Here is a 21,853-nt window from a genome sequence, read left to right as displayed (position 1 = left end):
TTACTCCTCTGAGAATTAGATTGAAGCTTGGTAATTGGATAGGCAGTGAATGACAGTAGAGAATTTATTGCTCTGTTTCAGGGTCTGGTTTTGACCGAACACTGAAATGCTTGCAAAATGTGAATTAAATTTCTTCACAGTAATAAAAATGTTGCAAATTTTAATAATTCACTAAAAAAAAAAATCCATTTTATACAACTCCAAACTTCTCATAAGTATAAATTCCTTACTGAATTGGTATGTCTACCAGACAAGCAGATACTTCAGATTTTTCCATTCTGTACTTTCTGTTTAGAATCAGTGTGAGTTGTATATATTTCTTTTATTGCATATGGGCATAATTTCATAACATTAGCAACCTTGTATCTGTTTAAAAAAAAATCAAACTTTTGGTAAAGTACACATAGCAAATGTGTTTTTTATTAGTAATTTAAACTTGGCTCTGATTGTATTTTCTTTGTAAGAGTTTCCTAGTGATATTAGTAAAATATTTGCCTTTAACTTGCATCTGTATTCAGGTGAGATAAAAATGAAGGGAGCCTGTTTGTGAAAGAGATACTGTAAATCAAGTGGGGGTAGATATCACCAAACCCTTAAGGATAAATTATTCAAGTTAGTTTTTGTTTCTTGGTTATGGCCTCAGAGAAGATTCTCTGTAAGTATAAGGTTGCCAATGAAGAAAGATGTAAACTTTTTCTTCTAATATGTATTAGTGAAGCAAAACATTTAAAACTATTGCAGAGCTCCTGAATAATTGCTCAATTGTCTGTAAAATATAATGTATCTATAGTATGACACATGATGCCTAAAATTATTAATCTCTCTCTCTCTTTTTTTTTTTAATTCTTAAAAGGTCTTGTGGGATTTTGAAATTGAAGGTTTTAACTATAGTAATTTCCGCATGTTAAAAAAAAGAGGATGAAAAATAGTGTGGCACATTGGAGGAAGGAGGACTCTTTAAGTATGCCTGCTTCCTGTAGCACAGTAAATGTTATGTGTATTTTCATACGCAGTGAATATCTGCTGAGCATGTAATACAGAATGGTGACATACAATATATCTTTTTGACATTGCTGTATTTCAATTCATGCTTTAACAAAATTATTTGAAAGGGCCACCTTCTTGCTGAAGTTTAGTTAATTCAGAGACTTAACACATTGTTCAAATGCTCACATTGCTTACAAAGCACTACAGAATGCCAATTTTGACTCTAAGAGACTAGTATTAATTAAATCAATTCCTTTATGTATTTCTCAAAATATATGAAGTGACTTTGCTTGCTGGAACACCATTGTTGTATTTCTAATTCAAGGTGTGATGTATTCTTTCCTATGTTCTGAACTTTTTTTGCTAGATTTTTTTTTTTTTTTTTTTTTTTTTTTTGTGTGAGGGGAGAAAGCAGGTTTGAGGTGTGGGTTAGTGGGGCTTTTTGTTTGGTTTTGCTTTACTCTAGAGGTTTTTACTTATGTATGATGTGGATGAATACCTTTTTCAGAATATTTGAGGATTTTTGCCATGCAGCTTGTTTAGATTATTACACAGTAAGTGACCACAGTTTTGTATTGTATTACTTAAAAATACAAAAAATGAATTTAAAAATGGAGATTGACATTTAGATAACATTGCCGTTTTTTGGCATCCAGGTAACATTGTCATTTTTTATAGTTGCTTCTAAAATTTGAAAAATATTCTCCATAGTTTTTTGTTTTGTTTTGTTTTTCATAATTATCTGTGCAAAAATAGGTGATAGCAAGGATGCTGAGTAATACGCAGAAAATATAGAACAGTTAAAAATATTCAACAATACTGAAATTTTCTTTCCAGTGAGACTTTAATGCAACATATTTAATCAATTTGCCTAAAGAGACAATGGGAAACATTTTTTTAAGATGTCAGACATTTAGAAGCACCTTCTGTAAATGATGTCTATATGCTAAGTATCTGAAATGTTGCCTGTGTGCCTCTGAAAACATTTTTATTATGGTAGTCATTACAGGAAAATTATCATTATTATTATTTTCATCAATAGTAAAATGAAACTTATATACAGAAAAATAGAAGACAATTCAACACGTACGTGTAAATAACGGATCTTGTCAGTTTCCATCTTAACGTCTACACTTCATTTTTTTCTCTTATTTGATATTAATATAAAATATATTCAGTATATATAAGGTATTCAGTAGAAATCAAAATTTCTATTTCTGTGTTGTAGTGTAGTTTACAGCTGACATCATATTGGGTATTGCCCACCATCTTTTCAAGGATTCTCAAAATCAGATGGCATTCTCTCTTTGGAAGTAATGTTTTAGGAAAGCCAATAAATGTCTTTGAGCTAATGCATAAACACTGCATGTTGCCTCCACTTGCACTCCCTTGTTTTTAAATCATTCCCTCTCTTTGGTAGTGCTAGACTATGGGGTCTAGCATCACCAAAGGTCTCTGACTGCAGTCCAGTTAGCAGTCCAGCTAGAGCAAGCTCTTGCCCTTTTCAGTGAGAGTAGAGAGGAAGAGGTGATGCATGCCTTTATCTTAGCAGGTAATAGGATCCTGTAGGATGCATACATTGATTCTTCAGCTCAGACTATGAGATGAAGGATTGTTTTCAGTACTGTGTAGCACTGACTGTATTTTGAACACAAGTGTAATACTAAAAAGCTGAACAAACTGATTTTCATGTTCTTTCTTTCTTTCTTTCTTTCTTTCTTTCTTTCTTTCTTTCTTTCTTTCTTTCTTTCTTTCTTTTTTAAATAAAAAATACATTCAAGAGCTTAACAGCCTATCTGCTTTTGAAGGTAGGCAAAGGCAGAAAAGTCATTACTATGTGGAAGTGCAAATCTGAATAGCTTTATTCAAAGCATGAGTAGGAGTGAGCTATATTATGCCAGTGATTCAGTCATGTCTTCCCATTTGAACTGATGGCACAACAAAGCATAATATCAGAAAGCTAACATGAAATGACAAAAAAAAAAAAATCTTACTGAAACAAACAAACTTCATTTGTGATTTGTTTAAGTCTGGGATTTCATCCCTTTGGTTGAAAGGTATTTGACGAACACATAGCACAGACAACACTGCTCGACTAGAAAGATCAGAACTGTGATTGGGTTAAAAGCAGTGTTAAAATTCTGCGTTTTCTTGCATTTTTAAGAGAAGATACTAAATAGCTCTCTTGGCTGAGGAAAAGGTGACTGGCTGCCAATCACTTTAAGATATTCTGTGTATATTTTCATATTATTAAGAGGAGTCCCTGAGCAAGATAAAATATATCCTGAACAGTTCTAGGAACTGCAATTGTATTCAGTGGCATGGGATTGTCAGCAGATTCAGGGAGAGGAATGGAGGAAAGTTCAAAAGAGATGTATGAAGAATTAGAACACGATTAGCATGCCACACTTGAAGAGTTTAATGTCTCCTAATAGTAAAATCTGAGAAAATTCTGCATTGTTACCACAGCAAGGATTAACATAGCTCTGTTGCTCTACATGGTAAGTAATGTGCTAGGAATTGAGTTGAAATACCATTACAGTTTTAGATTAAAAAAAATATATATATATTATTCAGGACAAATATATTGAAATTGACAGACCTCTGTGGAATAAGTGAGAAAAGAATCTGTGTTCTAACTTAAGATGGTCAGCCACTTCTAGAAATAGAGATGTGATAATGCTGCACTAATTGCCTTTTATTTTTGAGAGTTGTTTCTCATATGACAAAAAGTCATTGCTGAATTAAAAAATAAATTATGAAGAACATTGGTGTGTATTTGCTGGATGATCAACAAAACAGAAAATGTGTTTGTATCATTGTTTGTATCATCCTTACATCTTTTATTCCTAAAAGTAAAACTTTTGCTTTAATACACTGTGATACCTGAGAGTCTGACATCATCTCTGAAATATATACAGTCTGTACCTAGGACACGCTAAGGCTAGATAAAAAGACTTTTCACTCTGGTGAGTCTTTTACAAATCCTTGAAAGAGCTGTCTGTGTAATGTGGAATGAAGAACTGTTTGAAATCCAGGAAGTTAATGGGACAGTAATATTTCCTGTCCATCTTTATTTCTGAATATCTAACACAGTGCTGATTTTCATTTACCTGTATAGTTTGTCTATGCCTATAAACGGTATACAGAAAACTGGTGTTTTGTTGACTCATTTAATAATAAGTACACAGTAATAAAAAATAGTAGTAGTAAAAAATGTAAATAATTACAAATGGAAAGAAGAATTATGAGAGCCCTTCATGTTTGATTGAGAGGGAAAAACAGATAAAGGGTTATTATCTACTTTAAGTACATAACGATAAAGGAAGAAATAATCCACAAAACTTTCTTGGCTACAGGTTGACTATTTCAATTGTGCTTTAATTTCAGTAACACATTACGAATAACATGAATGAACTGTGTCTTTTTCATAACATCACTCACAAACCTACATAAAAGTCATGTTACTGTTGCTACTGAGGTAGTTTTATTGCCTGTGTAGTACTGTAGTTGAGTTGTTGTTTTTAAGGGATATCTCATAAGCCTTTTGTAACTCTAGCTTGACACTTAATTAGGCTTGGCTGGTCTTATGAGGTTGCAGCTGCAATTATGTCTGCATATCCTTTTTCATATGAAATATTTAGTTATTAACAATTGTCAGCTACTTTGGCCTTATGAGAACAGGGATCCAGCTAACGATGCTAATGACTATTTCAAATATCTAATTACCTAATGTATATCTAATTCAAACATGGATGTGGACACTGGTAAACACCCTTAGACATTTTGAGAAAAATCTTCTGAAATAATTGAGGTCTAGGCAATTTATATGTCTGCCATTGTGCAAGTCTAAGTTTCAGTTGTTATTCTAAGTGTAGTTTTGCATTTGTAACTATATCTTGCACAATGCTAAATGACAGAAATGGCACAGAATGGCTTGTCCACAAATACTAAATACTATACATTATGTCAAGTACTGTGCTTGAACATCATGGAATTATTTCCATACAGCATAGAACAGAACAATACATATCTTTAAACTATGTAGTCAATATTGATTAAATAGACAAAAAATAATACTAGCTATTCCCTGGCAATCAGCCAATATTTTTAATACCATAAATTGCCTATGTATTTCTTGGTTGTTGTTTTTAATTACTTCAAAATGACTTTAGAATTCCAGAAATGCTTTTTCTTGATCAGTGGACTTATTATGGACTTATTATTATGCAGTATTATTACTGCAGCCATTGTTAGTTAAATCTTTCAGAGGTTACCAAATGTTAGCAACCATTATCTACCAAAATGGATACTCCCATTTTGTTCTGATCAAAAGATTGAATCTGTACATTTAAAAATGTAACATATACCTTGTCTATTCTTCACACGTTAAAAAAACTTAGCACGGTAGCATGGTATTACTAAAGGAAAAACTGAATTCTTAACACAAGTTGTTGTGACAGGTTTTGATTTTTATATTTGTGAATTCTTAACACGCTGGCTCCTCCTGCATGTCTGACTCATATAAAAATTATTCAGAAGAGCCAGTTTACATGGTCACATCATTCCTGGTTGGCATTGCCAAATACTCAAAAGTGAGTTTACATGTATTAAGTCACCTCACCAAGCACGTACCATTTCTTGCTTGAGTATAGAGACAAATGACATGATTGCTTGTAGAGATGACTTTAGTCAAACACAATATCTGAATGACTCAAACTTAGAGAAATTTTAATAAAAGTTTCTGAGATGTATCTAGAATATATATTTTGAAAGAACAGATTTATCAATCTTCCAGTTCGTTCAGTGTTGTTTATGTTATCATGCAAGGAAACTGCAAATAGAATGTAAAGTCTAAAGTGTATTCCTATAAATTGTAATCTGTATTGTAGCTATATATGTATGCCTGCATTTTTTTGCTGTGTTTGGTAGCAAACATGAAGAGCATGATGAATATTTCTGGGTCTTCATACTACTTGTCAGTAAGTTTTGGATAGAAAAAGCAGACCTGTATTTGGAGTGGTGTGTGTGGTGTGTGTGGAGTGCAGTGTTTTAAGAGAGTTGGTGCTCAGCCATCTTGATTTATATAGTATCAGGTGTTAGACAAATTTATGTTACACTGAGCTAAACATTAATCATGGTTTAATTGAGTTGATTTACTGATATGAGGCAGAGAAAGAGTGTCTGACTTTTACCCTGCAACACAGGTATCTTACAATTCTATGTGTGTTGCAAAGAAGAAATGATTTTTTTCTTAGGAAAATAATGAAAGATACCATAATAAACAAACGTATCATCTATAGCACAGAATCAAAGCTAAAGGTCCAGTAACTCGGTAGATAAAGGCTTAATATAACCACTGTATGCTAGAAACTTCTGTGCAGCAAAGGAGAGAGCCGTAGCACAAACTTAATTTCTTATGAATTTTTTCATATCAGGGGGTTTATTCATTGTCTCTCACAAGCCCATTTGGCTTGTGAGACAGAGAATTACTCAAGATCTTTTTGAAATTCAGTGGTTTGAGCAGCTCTCTGACCAAAATAAGGAACTCAAAAAATAAATTTTACAACAGAAAGTTAGAGGGTAACAAAACGTTATTATCAAAGTTGTTTAAAGTATTATAATTAATTTTTCATTAATTATTTTTTCATTAATTAATTAGCGAGTCCAGAGAAGGGCAACGAAGCTGGTGAGAGGCCTGGAGAACAAGTCCTACGAGGAGCGGCTGAGGGAGCTGGGCTTGTTCAGCCTGGAGAAAAGGAGGCTCAGGGGTGACCTTATTGCTCTCTACAGGTACCTTAAAGGAGGCTGTAGCGAGGTGAGGGTTGGTCTATTCTCCCACGTGCCTGGTGACAGGATGAGGGGGAATGGGCTAAAGTTGTGCCAGGGGACTTTTAGGTTGGATGTTAGAAAGAACTTCTTTACCGAAAGGGTTGTTATACGTTGGAACAGGCTGCCCAGGGAAGTGGTGGAGTCACCATCCCTGGAGGTCTTTAAAAGATGTTTAGATGTAGAGCTTAGGGATATGGTTTAGTGGAGGACTTGTTAGCGTTAGGTCAGAGGTTGGACTCGATGATCTTGAGGTCTCTTCCAACCTAGCAATTCTGTGATTCATTAATTTATACCTTCTTCCTGTATAAATAAATTCTGATTGGTCAGTTTGTGCAGTTCACGTGAATTATAAGATATTGTTTTTATAGCTGACATTTAAATTATATGTCTTTTTTCAGTTATGATATTTCTTAAATACAATTTCAAATATAAATAGTTAAATTTGTTGACACTGACCACAAATTTGAGCAGGCTTAGCTGAGCCAGATTCTGATTGATTTATTTATTTTTTTGTTCATAGGCATGGATTTTGTTCATAGGTGAGTTCTACTGACAGAAGTTGTGAAATCTTCAGCGCTTGTACTCGTGGGGGACTTCAACTTCCCTGACATATCCTGGAAGCACAACACAGCCCAGAGAAAGCAGTCTAGGAGGTTTCTGGGGAGCGTGGAAGATAGCTTCCTGACACAGCTGGTTAGTGAACCTACCAGGGGTGGTGCCTCGCTAGACCTTCTCTTCACAAACAGAGAAGGACTGGTGGAGGATGTGATTGTCGGGAGCTGTCTTGGGCAGAGTGACCATGAAATGGTGGAGTTCACTATTCTTGGCGAGGCCAGGAAGGGGACCAGTAAAACTGCTGTATTGGACTTCCGGAGGGCTGACTTTGAGCTGCTCAGGACACTGGTTAGTGGAGTCCCTTGGGAGGCGGTTCTGAAGGGCAGAGGGGTCCAGGAAGGCTGGGCGCCCTTCAAGAGGGAAATCTTAATGGCGCAGGAACGGTCTGTCCCCACGTGCCCAAAGACGAGCTGACGGGGAAGAAGACCGGCCTGGCTGAACAGAGAATTGTGGCTTGATCTTAGGAGAAAAAAGAGGGTTTATAATCTTTGGAAAAGTGGGCAGGCCACTAGGGAGGACTATAAGGATGTTGCGAGGCTGTGCAGGGACAAACTTAGGAAGGCCAAAGCTCATCTGGAGCTCAATCTGGCTACTGCCGTTAAAGATAACAAAAAACGTTTTTATAAATACATCAACACAAAATGGAGGACTAAGGAGAATCTCCATCCTTTACTGGATGCGGGGGAAAACTTAGTTACAAGAGATGCGGAAAAGGCGGAGGTGCTCAATGCCTTCTTTGCCTCAGTCTTTAGTGGCAATACCGGTTGTTCTCTGGACACCCAGTACCCTGAACTGGTGGAAGGGGATGGGGAGCAGAATGTGGCCTTCACTATCCATGAAGAACTGGTTGGTGACCTGCTACGGCACTTGGATGTGCACAAGTCGATGGGGCCAGATGGGATCCACCCAAGGTTGCTGAGAGAACTGGCAGAGGAGCTGGCCAAGCCACTGTCCATCATTTATCAGCAGTCCTGGCTATCGGGGGAGGTCCCAGTTGACTGGCGGCTAGCAAACGTGACACCCATCTACAAGAAGGGCCGGAGGGCAGACCCAGGAAACTACAGGCCTGTCAGTTTGACCTCAGTGCCAGGGAAGCTCATGGAGCAGATCCTCCTGAGAGTCATCATGCAGCACTTGAAGGGGAAGCAGGGGATCAGGCCCAGTCAGCATGGGTTTATGAAAGGCAGATCCTGCTTGACGAACCTGATCTCCTTCTATGACAAAGTGACGCGCTGGGTGGACAAGGGAAAGGCTGTGGATGTGGTCTACCTTGACTTCAGCAAGGCTTTTGACACCGTCTCCCACAGCATTCTCCTCAAGAAACTGGCTGCTCTTGGCTTGGACTGGCGCACGCTTTGTTGGGTTAGAAACTGGCTGGATAGCCGGGCCCAAAGAGTCGTGGTAAATGGAGTCAAGTCCAGTTGGAGGCCAGTCACTAGTGGCATTCCCCAGGGCTCGGTGCTGGGGCCGGTCCTCTTTAATATCTTCATCGATGATCTGGATGAGGGCATTGAGTGCACCCTCAGTAAGTTTGCAGATGACACCAAGCTAGGTGCGTGTGTGTCGATCTGCTTGAGAGTAGGAAAGCTCTGCAGGAGGATCTGGATAGGCTGCACCGATGGGCTGAGGTCAACTGCATGAAGTTTAACAAGGCCAAGTGCCGGGTCCTGCACCTGGGGCGCAATAACCCCAAGCAGAGCTACAGGCTGGGAGAGGAATGGTTGGAGAGCTTCCAGGCAGAGAAGGACCTGGGAGTGATGGTGGATAGTCGGCTGAATATGAGCCAGCAGTGTGCTCAGGTGGCCAAGAAGGCCAACGGCATCCTGGCTTGTATCAGAAACAGTGTGACCAGCAGGGCTAGGGAGGTGATCGTCCCCCTGTACTCAGCTCTGGTGAGGCCGCACCTCAAGTACTGTGTTCAGTTTTGGGCCCCTTGCTACAAGAAGGACATCGAGGTGCTTGAGCGGGTCCAGAGAAGGGTGACGAAGCTGGTGAGGAGCCTGGAGAACAAGTCCTACGAGGAGCGGCTGAGGGAGCTGGGCTTGTTCAGCCTGGAGAAGAGGAGGCTCAGGGGTGACCTTATTGCTCTCTACAGGTACCTTAAAGGAGGCTGTAGTGAGGTGGGGGTTGGTCTGTTCTCCCACGTGCCTGGTGACAGGACGAGGGGGAATGGGCTTAAGTTGTGCCAGGGGAGTTTTAGGCTGGATGTTAGGAAGAACTTCTTCACTGAAAGGGTTGTTAGACATTGGAACAGGCTGCCCAGGGAAGTGGTGGAGTCACCATCCCTGGAGGTCTTTAAAAGATGTTTAGATGTAGAGCTTAGGGATATGGTTTAGTGGGGACTGTTAGCGTTAGGTCAGAGGTTGGACTCGATGATCTTGAGGTCTCTTCCAACCTAGAAATTCTGTGATTCTGTGATAGAGAACACATTAAAAATAATAATTGCAAGTGTTTTAAACTTGCAGTGCTGAAACACACTTGCAAACAGATACAGATTGTAGGTTAATTATTTAAATAGATAAAATTAATCCAGAATGCCTTCAAAAAATGGAAACCTAAGGTTTGTATTTTTATTATTATTATTTTTAACTTGTATTGTCAATATGGTAACTTGAAGTCCTTTTCATTTTTAAACTCCATTTTCCAGCAATTTTTTTTTTCTCTCTCTCACACACAAGCAGCAACAAAAAGAAACCCCTCTTCTTAGTGTTTGTCAGTGGTGAAACTGACTGTAGGCAGTTATTTTGACTAAATTCACAGTAAAAAGATCATTTTTATTTATTTATATTTTTAAATCATAATATTCCTCAAATAGTTGTGAAATTGAGAAGAACAGTTTTACATGGCTTTGTTTTGGAAACAATGTTCCATGGAGAGGCCGCACATTCTTGGGTCTTTCATATGCTTTTGAAATCCCAAAATGATTTCTTAACAGTTTAGAAAACACTAGGTATAAATCCAGTAAAAGAGACGGTGCAGAACAAAGTATGATCCAAAAAACTCATTTTGAGTTTATAATCTGGAAATTTGAATGACACCTGGATGTTTAAGAGCACATATTAAAACTATGCAAATGAAGGGTGAGCAAGTTGATTAAAACCAAAAGAACTTACCAAGGATTTGTTGATTCAAAAACACTGAGATCCTATTTTGTACTGCTGTAAGCATGTGCCAATTTGAAATGGAAATGTGTAGCACATAAATCTTAGGTAAGCTACTGCTGTTTAGTTCTTCAGTTTCCAAATCCTCAGTTAATATTTGTATTCTCCATCCATGGGACTTCTTTGAACAGTACACATTGTGTGAGGACTATTTAAGGTTTGAAACCTGTAAGGAATTGGCAGGAGGCATTTGACACTGGCAAGAAATGGTCATTGACATTAAAGCACTTGTCAAAACCTGACACTTAACAAGTCAATAGGAAAAAATAATTTTCTTGAGCAAAAAGTTATGGATTTCCTCCCCCCAGGCTCTTTCTTTACTTCAAAAGAACAGTTGAGTATACAATCATTCATAGCAAATCAATTTTTTTCTTGCTATTGAAATGTCTTTTAGTGGGTAAGAATTTAAGCAATTTGAAGCAGATGTTGAGTTGAGAGATGTTTCCTTGAATGATGTTAATACTACCTGACTTTAAACACCTTTGGGGGCTTTGTATGGAAGGCCTGTCTAGCGCTTCAGTGAGCTGGTCACACACTGAGGTGGTAGAGTGGGCTGCTGAGGTGCTGAATAGGTGCCGGACGCGAGCTCTGGGGAGCAGGAGGGAGCTGGAGGAGTTGTCTGGCCAAGGCCACAGGAACCTTTATCCCTGTATGTTTCAGGAAGTTGTGGTTAGGCAGTGCTGGTTGTGGCACCAAAGGACCTGGGGAAGGGGACGTCATAGTGCTGGTATCAAGGGTAGCCCTGACAGGTAGACTGATGGCTGACTGAAAGGTTAGTTGTCATTCTGTAAAATGTCTTCTCCAGAGCTACAGAGCTACTAGGCTGACTGTCTAGTGTATTTTCTATCTCGATTGCTTTCCTACCTACAATATGATGTTAAGAGGAGAAGTGTGAGATAACTGTTTATGGCTGGGAAGTGGGAGACATGGGGAGCTCTCATGACCTGCTGCTGGTGTGTTCCATCTTCCCTCATGAAAAAGGACATCCATTAAGAAGGATAGGTGACACTTATATTTGCCATTACAGATAGCTAGCTAGATGCAAAGAACAAAGGATGATAAATAGTTGCAGCATTGTGCTCAGCCAGGCTGACAGATTCTGAAGAGGCACAGATAACGTCCTCTTCAGCTGCAGGAGTCATACGGGTCTGAGGAACAGAGCTGCAGTAGTTTAAGATAACTGCCCACAGCATGCGGCATTCCTAGAATCATTCAATTCCTGGCAAGAATAGCACTGGCTCAGATTTCTGAATAGTGATGTCAGATACTTTAGTTATACTGTTTGTGATTTTAAGGAGGGAACTGTTTTTCTTATTTGGATTGTGTGTTTCCGTAAAGTAGGAATTGGCCAGTGCAAGTGTCCCAAGTAACTTGAGCCTAGAGCTGTTTATCAACACAGTAATATAGTTTATTTATAAAAGGCAAGGGATAGTCTGTTTTCCCTGGGGTTATCCCTAAGCATTGGATTGTAGGAAACTTTTAAAATTAATTTCAACATCTTTTGGACTCCTGTGCAGATACACACACACAAATTCGTCATCTGGTGCTATGACTATACTGAGGCAAAGGAAGTTCACTCAGCTAGGCAGAGTATTTTCCTATTTTGCTTTCACAGTAATTTAACTGCACAGGCCGAAATTTAAATAAATGGATGTGAGCCAGCTGGGTAGCCAGGTGTAATATCTACTAAATGGGAATGAAGCTTCTTGATTTGAAGTAAGAGGAGCAAAATAAAAATAAAGAACAAAGTTTGAAGGCACAGTGGAACAGTTTCTAGTTACTCCTGTGTTTTCTTGACTCTTGTTCCTTTAGGATAGCTGAAGCAATTGAGTTTCATTGTTCCCTGAGTATCTCATGAATATTTCAGTTCCAAATGGTTGAATGTTGTTTTTATTAATCCATTTAGATTGCAGCACAAATATATTTTCCTGCATGTGGCTGAGATTTGGAATTAGGGAATATTCGTGGCATGAGGCAGTAAACAAAAAGAAATGCACAGTATACAGTTCAATACAGTTGTAACAATTGAGTGCTTTTTAAAGTTCATGCTCCCAGTGCTTCACAGATCTGGGACTTGACCTACCATACCTTTTGTTTTATATTTTAATATTCATTTCTTGCCAATAGCACTTTCTACTTCCCTCACCCTGAAAAGTCATCAGACTGTGAGAAAGACAATTCTTATACTTCATTTCTTTTTATATTTCCAATGCAGTTTTCTTGTTTCTTTTTTTTTTTTTTTTTTCAGCTGTCCGTAATGTACAAGTGGACATCCTTGAAAAGAGCAGTTCTAGGGAGCCACCGGGAAGAATAGTTTGTAAAGTATACTCCTCATGCATGAGTTTCATTACTTTTATTTGGTAATTGATACCGTGCACAAGTGAGGTAGTTGTCTGTGGCCTGTGTGCTATGGCCAGCACACAGATCAGACCCCTGTCCAAAAGAGAACCTAGAGTGTTAATATAACAGTCCAAAAAAACAACAACAACAAACACAGAGATCTGTTAAATATCTGATATCTGAGACTTGTCAGTTTGTCTATGCACAGTTATTTTTTATTATTTGATTTTTTATTTTATCCTTCCTTATTTGTTCAGCTGGTGAGGTTTGTTACTTTTATAACTAAGCAGACAAATCCTCCATTTTTCCTTTTGGCTTAGTTTTCCCAAAATGCTTGTAAATGCGTAGGTAACTTTCAGTGTGATTTCCAAAGAAGGCCTATTATAATATATATTTTACATTGTTAATAAGAGGCAGGATATTACAAGGAACAAACTCCTTTTTATGATGCAGCCTGCTAGAATTTAGCCCAGAGCAGTTTATGTTAGGTACTGGCATTCAGTCTAAATAACCAGATTATAGAAATGAGAAGATTCCTAAGGAGTAGTTTTAGCAGTGGAGATGTCAGGTAATGACAAGACCCAGAGGCCAGGAATTGATAGATACTGTTCCAGCATCTAGAGGTATCTGCATTGCTTCTGGAATTCCTTCTGGGTCAATAGAATATAATTAGGTTGTTGATGGATTGCCTAGTTTGCTTTGTTGACCTTGATCCCCTTCGGAGTCTGTATCTGATTCCAGGAAATTAGAGCACCTTTGTCTGGCACTAGGATAAGATATTTACTGAGTCTCCCATGAGATATATGCATGGAATTCTTTTTTGGTAAACAATCTTCACCCATCCTTCTAATCTTTTTTTTCAACACAATGCACTTGGTCCTAGGGACACATCATACTTATCCAGCAAGCATCAGCTGTTGGAATATCAGAACTAAAATTCACAGCATCTCTGTCACTAAGAAAAAAAAAATCATGCAGGTTTTAATATGTGCATGCATAAAGCAATTCTTTAGGAAAAGGGCCTTAAGCCATAGAAATGAAAAAGAACGTCAATGGAATATTGTTACTAGCAATCAAATCAGATGTCTCTGAAGGGTGTCCAGCCATGTGCATTGGAAAGAACACTATTCTTTCCTCATTTCCTTTGCTGGCACAAGCAGTAGTCGGCTGATTTTCAGATAATTAAGGATTGCATGATGAAGGCAACAGGCATATTATTTGATTGAAGGGCTGAGATGAAGGTGCCAACTAAGTCTGGAAGATTCTGTAATTTGATGTGACTGCTGTCAGGAACACAAACTTGCTGAAATTAGATCTACTGGCTACCACCAGAGTAGCTGGTGAAGTGAAAAATGTACATGCAGGGCTTAGATGGGTTTCCTGAAGTCACTGATAGTAAATTTTCATACATCACTCCAGGGCTAAGAAATACAATATTAACCTTCTGTGTACCAGAGCTGACAATTTGCATTTGATGAATTTCTAAAGCCCTAGTGGCTTTAGCTGCTTTGGGTCCCAACTGCCAAAACAAATTCCAAACCTTACGCCTTTCAAAAAGCTTGGCTCTTTACATTTTTCAGTTATCTCTCAGCACTGTAAGCAGAGCAGCATGCCTAACTGATAGCTAAGCAGAGATCAAAAGAATATGACTGCGCAGGTTATTTGCAATCACTTGGAATGTGTTATGAAACTAATTATTCCCAGAGGAGATGTAGAGAGAAGGTACCTGATGAGGTAGGATATCTAATAATTGCTTGTGAGTAAAAATGTTTGCCTGCTTCCTGCCCCATTCTCCTGTTCTCTCACACACACACCTGAAAGCACTGGAGCAAGAGCCTGAAGGCCTGTCTGACACAGTCCCCTGCTTTTAGTTGTACAGATCCAGCCCAGACAAAAAGGACATTCTTTTAGCATTGCTTCATGTCCTTTGGTTTCAGGCTAGTAGGATAACCTCGAGGATGGACAAGGTCAGTCAATGCATATCATATTTGCTGGGCATGCAGCTTAAGACAGCAATATGTTTTATTGGTGCTGGCTTTTTCCTGTAGGTATCTTTATTTTGATGGCTAGACTAGGACGTGTTCAAGGGACTGAGGTGACTGCAGAATAGCCATTGTGTTCTGGTAGCTGTTGATTGCTTCAGGTTTGGCCTGGGTTCAGCCTACTGCTTTTAAGTCTAATGCTTTTAAGAAGTAAAGGGCTTCTTCTAACTTTATCAGCATTCAGTTCTGTAGCAGGTAGTTTCTTGGTTCAAGAGTTCATTGGCATCGTATTTAAAGAGTAGACCCTCTGAATGGCTGAAAGCAGCAAACTGAAACTCAGTCTGAGAAAAGTGAATGTTTCAGTATTTTAACAGGCGATCCATTCTAAATGACTGCCATGTTCCTTGTATACTAGATTAAAATTGTTTGTGTGGATAATCTATCATAGCTAACGGACTTTTTAAAGCCATTTACAGTAACTGTTATGTATGGATTTTTAGATAGATAGATATATATAAGATACTTCATTTAAATATAAGGAGAGACTTTAAAACCTCCAAGCTTTGCTTTACTTTGCAGTTTAGTACACAGTAAATACTATTAATACATTGTTCTGACATGGTTTTTCTTTGTTTGAAAGTGTTTCATTTTGTGTTTTCTTTGATGGGCAAGAACACATTCAAGGTGCTGAATATATGGGTAGATTTCCCATAAACCAATAACTTTCTTATGTGCTTTGGAGAGATTTTTGCCTTCTTTGCACTTCTCAATAAATACTAATTTTAATTGTCTTTAAAAGAAGCTTTGAAATAGTAGGAAAAACCTGGATTTTATCATCAGTGTGTGAAGTAGAAACCTGCCATCTATCTGAATCTCATTATGCCGTATGATTTACTAGAGTGATAATGAATTTTAGTATGTTCCTCCTAAAAGGCTTGAATGGCTTATAAGCAAATTTGAAACAGGATTGAGATACAGTTTTTGAAGTTGCATTCCAGTGCCAAGAAAGTTGGTTTTCCCTGCTTAGGATAGTAAAGGTATAAAATATCCCTCATTACTAGCTCTGTAAATGACACTGCAGACCACAGCGAGAGAGATGGTGCTGTTAAATAATGACAGAAAGCCTCCATGGAGCTGCTGTCACTTTTCTGAGGCAAAAGAAGCAGGGACATTGTGGCCATATTTTGTAGCATTGGCCATCTTGCATAACTAGCATCTACACAGCACCGAGTGATGGAAAGCAAAAGGCTAGGCAGATTATGGCTCCCTGGTCTGAGGGAAGAGTACAAGTAGAATTTACAGTTTCCTCTCTTGCCTATTTCTGGCTTCCTGCAAATATGTGACATCCCTTTCTCACAACTACTCATATACTCAACGGCTTACTAAGTCTATTTATTTAATGCACAAATACTTTTATGTTAATATTACCGAAAATAAAAATGTTCTCTTACTTCATTAATTGTTGATAGCCACATAGTGATTTCACAGTTTTCACAGATGTTCACAGTTTTCATTGCTACATACAGCAACATTTAATTAGAAAGAAAGCTTTTAAATGAAGTAATCTATTTTCTGTGTGATTCAGTAGTGATTTCTAAGACTATGGTTTTGTTTCTGAAATTTCATACAGCTCATTCCTTCAGCCAAGGAGAAAGGGATATGTTAGCATGCAAAGGCTACAACTACTCCATGAAGATATGAGGTGATGGCATAAAACAATTCAAAGGTAGACTGGAAAAATGCAGTAAACTACCCATGAACTGCCTAATTACTAGTTCTCTGAACCACACGTGGCTACAGACTTAATGAAGGTGATGAAATGTACGCAATTTGTATCTGAGGTAGTTACAGGGGTACTGTAATTTTCCAAATATATTAATTTTATTAATCTTATTATGCTAATGCACACAAAATTGCTAAAACAAAAGCAGTGACGAATAGGATCAATAGAAATACATTAATACCTAATTTCAATTACTACAATTAGTTGTTTCAGGAAGATCGATTTTTCAACCTAAAATTCATTTGCAAGAGATTTACTGAAGCTAAAACTGGTTAATGGGCATGTACATGTGTAAAACCGAAACTATGGACCTTAAATGTTTAAAAGATATCTGTTTTACTTGTAGTTGGAACTTGATTCAAGACAACATTCTTGATTCAAGAATGCAGTCTTATTTGCAGTTGCATACATCAGCTACCTACCACTGAAGCTTAGTAATTATAAAAATAATTACTGTTCAGTATCACTGCTGCTATTGTAAATGGCATGCTTTATGAAAATAGGTCATTACAGTGCACTTTTACTTTCTTTTTCTGTTGCTTTTCTTTTCTCTCTTTAAAAAAACTTTTTTTCCCCCTTTATATCAACGTATACTTAGACTACAGTTTTGTGTGTACTCTTCTTATATAGGGATCTCTCCAAATTATTAGGCAAATACATTTATGAAGTATGTTTATTTTGCCACACTGTACACTTCTAACATAGTTTTCATTGCAACAAGTGCCAAATTTCTTGTTTGGGATGGTAAGATGCAAAATCCTTCTCCCCTTAGGCTTCTAAATGTAGAAGAACATAATGTAATATGGATATTATGCTATATTTTTGAACAAGTTTTGGGGTTTAGAGATGATGCAGGTTTCCAAAAAGGAGGGCAATGCCACTGACTTCATGGGGTGTATCTTTGCTCTAACTCTGTGTGGGCCATCCTTGTTCTTTGGCCACATATATTTATAAATCTTGAGAGAATAATAATCAGATCCAGACCACTCTATGCTCCAGCTATTACTACATAAAAATAAATGTCATCCTTGATATAAAAATAATAGAGGAAAAAATCCAAAGAGAAAGCTAATAACCATAAAAAACCTGAAAAAAATATATGTTTTCTAAGCATTCTGATTAGGTAAATAGTCTATTAACCCCGAAGACTGGGCTTCATGATTCATTAAACTGTTTTTTTTTTTTTTTTTTTTTAATTGCTCTTGTTATCTTGTTAGGTATTCCACTGAGGCAGATGAATTTAAACATGGCCACAGGCGTAAGAAGATTTGGAACGCATGTCCATTAAACTCACAAATAGCTTGCCAGATGGAGCAAATGGAAAAAACTCTCTTCCTGACAACTATAAATGTTGCACAAAGATTAATATAATGAGATTGAGCTGCTACATTGACTGTAGCAGGGTTCTGAGTTCCCATTTTTCCATTCATGTGTTTGTGCCAACGCATGCCTATCACTGCCTGAGGAACTTTACAGTGAAAGAAATTAAAAGTGGATAACCTGGGTTATGAAGTTAAAATAGCTAGGTCAGTAGTAAATATGTTATTTAGCCATATCTTTGCTTATGCTGTTGTGGACTTTCACTAGACAAAAAAAAAGTGATGCTGAAAAGCATATCTTGGTGTATATTATTTTATACAAGTAAAAATGATGAAAAACATAAAACTTAACATTTCATTTAAAATTTTTCATTTGTTCATTCTTTAGAAGTAAGCTACTACACTTTTTTTTTCCTTTTCTTTATTTTTTTTTTCCCCAGGGTGGGATCACTTCATCTTTTCTCTTTCATTCTTAGTAGTGACCTCAGAGTAGAGGTAGCTGAAATTTTACTTGTCAAAGTTTTCCTGTTGGAAGTCAGTTTTCTATGAATTTAGCCAAAAAGTGTTAATTCTGTCTCTAAAGCAATTATGTTTTAATTGCTCGTATTTTAAGCATAACCATAAAGGGCTTTTTCTCCTGATTTATTTCTAAATTTACTCTTTATTTTTTTCTACTCTTTATATATGATAGGTAAATTATAATCCTAATCATTCTGTTTTTATAGATAGGCTACATAATACCAGAGCTGGAGGAAAAAATCTTTGTCTGTATTTTTCATTAGAAATTATATAGATATTTGAATTTCATTGTCACACTCACAGAATAGGTAGCACTGAAGCATGGAATTATGATCTGTGTTTGAAATATAGGCTATGGACAGTCGTGTAAATCATAATACCTCCATTAAGTCTATGTAGTTAAATTAGTATACAGTCAATGAAATTGAAATCAGAATTAGGTTCAGCCTACATATTACTTATTTAAATCCAGTCATCATTATTTTTAATTTCTTATCTAGACCCATCTAAAGTCAGTTATATGACTGCTTATTCAAAGTAATGACTGGGGTTTTCTGGGCACTGATATAATAAAATTGGTAATTGAATACACCAAAAATATGAACAGTTACAAATGTTGTGCATTAGGGCTTAAAGTGAAGAACTGAATCAAGCCTTCCACTATTAGAACAGTTTTTATAATGTAATACTGTCATAAATGGGCTTAAATTCTCCTTGCAGAGGTCTTGCATAGTGTATGAGTACTGTATATGTTGTAATAAAACTGCAATTTTAACTGTACATGGTTTAGTGGAGCTTCAATATAGGCAAAGTGCTTTGTGTCACACTACCAGCTATGGTAGCTATACTCCTAGGTACAACATACACTATCTGAAGTGGTCCCATATGGAAAAAAGATGTGGTACTTCTTGTCTAGATTCCTGAATTTGGATTTATAATGAGCTGTTATCAAAGATATTTTAACAAATGCATTTAGGTTGCATTTTTGAGTCTGTTTTGGTGGTTCTGGAGGAGAGTGCCTATTACACTTAATTTAAAAGTGAAGACTGGAACTAGTAGCTATTACACTCTTTGCAATGATAACTCCTCTCTTATTTATGCAGACTCCATCTACTGTCACTCAGGTAATGAACTTGGCTCTGAATTCAGAAGCTCAGATAACTGAGCCAGAACTCTAATCACTGAACCTTTAACAGGGAGACTCAGAAAGCAGGAATTTAAAAATCATATATACATTTAAATATATTGGGCTAATTTCTTTGCTATGTCCGCTATGGCTTTATATAACAGTGAGTGTGAAGTTCAACAATAATATATATATTTTTATTTATAGACATTCAGAGCTGCAACCTTCTTCCCCACTCTGCACCCTTTCATATAAGACTTGATCCCTGAAGCAAGCTTCCATTGGCTTCCCAAGTTCCTGTGATGATATACAGAGGGTCCTTGAAGATAATTCTGATGGTAATTAGGATTAGCAGTTTTGAGAGAAAAATACAGTTTTTACTGGTTGTCCTGCACATTTTCTAATCCTGCATGTTTGGTGTTATTTCCTTATCAATTATTTATGGCCTTCTTACTTTTTAAATAGAGAGGGGTTTCTGACCATCATAACCACATCTGTTGTATTCTTAAGACCCTTACTCAAATCACCAATTAAATTTTCATCCTTTTTAGAGAAAGCAGTGGCAATTTCCCTCTTTGTGATTCATGGAACTGGTGACCCCCATCCAGAACTCTTTTCTCAACTAAAAACAAGAATAAATGATCGAGTTCCACATCTGTTATGTTTTATATCATATAATATTTAGGCATTCCAAGACAGAATGCCATACTGAGACTGAGGTTTTCCTATATCTGCAATGGAGCTTTTTGATGCTCTGTATAGTATCTGTAACAAAACAAAATATTGAGATGAAGAATGGGATCAGTTATTCTTTTGGCAGTACTTTTAGATTTCAGAACTGTGGAAGTCAGCACAAAGCATTTAAGAACTGCCCAGCAAGCAAAAGTGAAATTAGCTAAAGAATGTTTTAAATACGTTAAAGAGGAGAAAAATACCATTTTAAGTATAGCAATCTGATGCATTCAAAATTTTCTAGGTCTGAGTGAGTCCTTTTTTAGTAGTGGTGGCCTACAAGAATCTTCGATCTCTTCTCCCAGTAAGTGTGAACGCTTCTGATAAAATTTCTGTCTCACCTGTTAATATTTTAATAATAATTTCTAAAACTACAGCTACCCTCTTTATTAATCTGTCCTGGGCAACCTGATGAAAGTATCCCTTGGAAGAGTGGTGACCAGCTGACCTCCAGGTTGGAACCTTCACTATTCTGTGATAAAAAGTACTCATATTTATTCATTTTGTTTGTTTTGTTTTGTTTTGTTTTTACTTATTGGTGTATTGGTAAGCATAGCATTTACATATATGAATTAATACTTGTGTGAAAACATGGGTTGGTCTGGAAATTTTCTAATGAGCGATCTCTAACTCTGCAGTTGGATATTCAGTGTATTATTCTGGTGTGATTTTCAGTGAACCTCTTATCTCCCATTGCTTGAATATTCAGTGGAAACAACTGTTAACCCATTTCCTGAACAGAACAGCCTGTATGAACATAGGTTGTCCAGTATTTCTGTCAGTCTTTCCTGTATAAGGTGAAGTTTTCTATGGATATTAATAATATTTTAATTGTATTCATGAGTATTTGTAACTATTTGACTCTCTCCTTTAAATGATGATGTGTTGGGCTTTTATTTTATTATTTTTAATGTCCATAAAACATTTTCACAGTGAGTACTTTTCCACCTACATTTGTGAGAATTTTGTATATAAGAAAGCTTCTTACAAAAAAACACTGACTCACCTGAGTAAGCAAGTGAAGAAGTCCGTACTGAAGGGAAGGAAATGAACAAATTTTATTTGCAGTAATATTTGCATTCTCCCTTTGGCCTAAAATCTACCTTGATTCAAAGTGCTACTGTATCCTGTATAGCTGACATATTCTACTTCCCAGTACTTTGTTCAATAGTTAGTGTCACTTATCTATTTGATCAAGGGCAAAATCAGAGGAAGCAACTGTGATATTTGTTAATGACAAACTTTAAATTATGTAAATGAAAGCAGTGTTGTCTACCTTGGATACCTTTTTTTAAGCTTCTTTTTGAGATAGTTTTAAATAAAAATACACTGCATTTCAAGTGTGAGGTCAAGCTGAGATGCAATTAAACAGCAGAATGAAAAATCAACGTAGATAGTGAAAATTTATGAACATGCATTTAGGCATTCAAGTGTTGAGCATGAGATATGTGGAAATG

The sequence above is a fragment of the Aythya marila genome, assembly GCF_965140915.1.
Source record: "Aythya marila genome assembly, chromosome: 4".
Classification (NCBI taxonomy): domain Eukaryota; kingdom Metazoa; phylum Chordata; class Aves; order Anseriformes; family Anatidae; genus Aythya; species Aythya marila.
Note: the sequence above shows the minus strand (reverse complement) of the source record.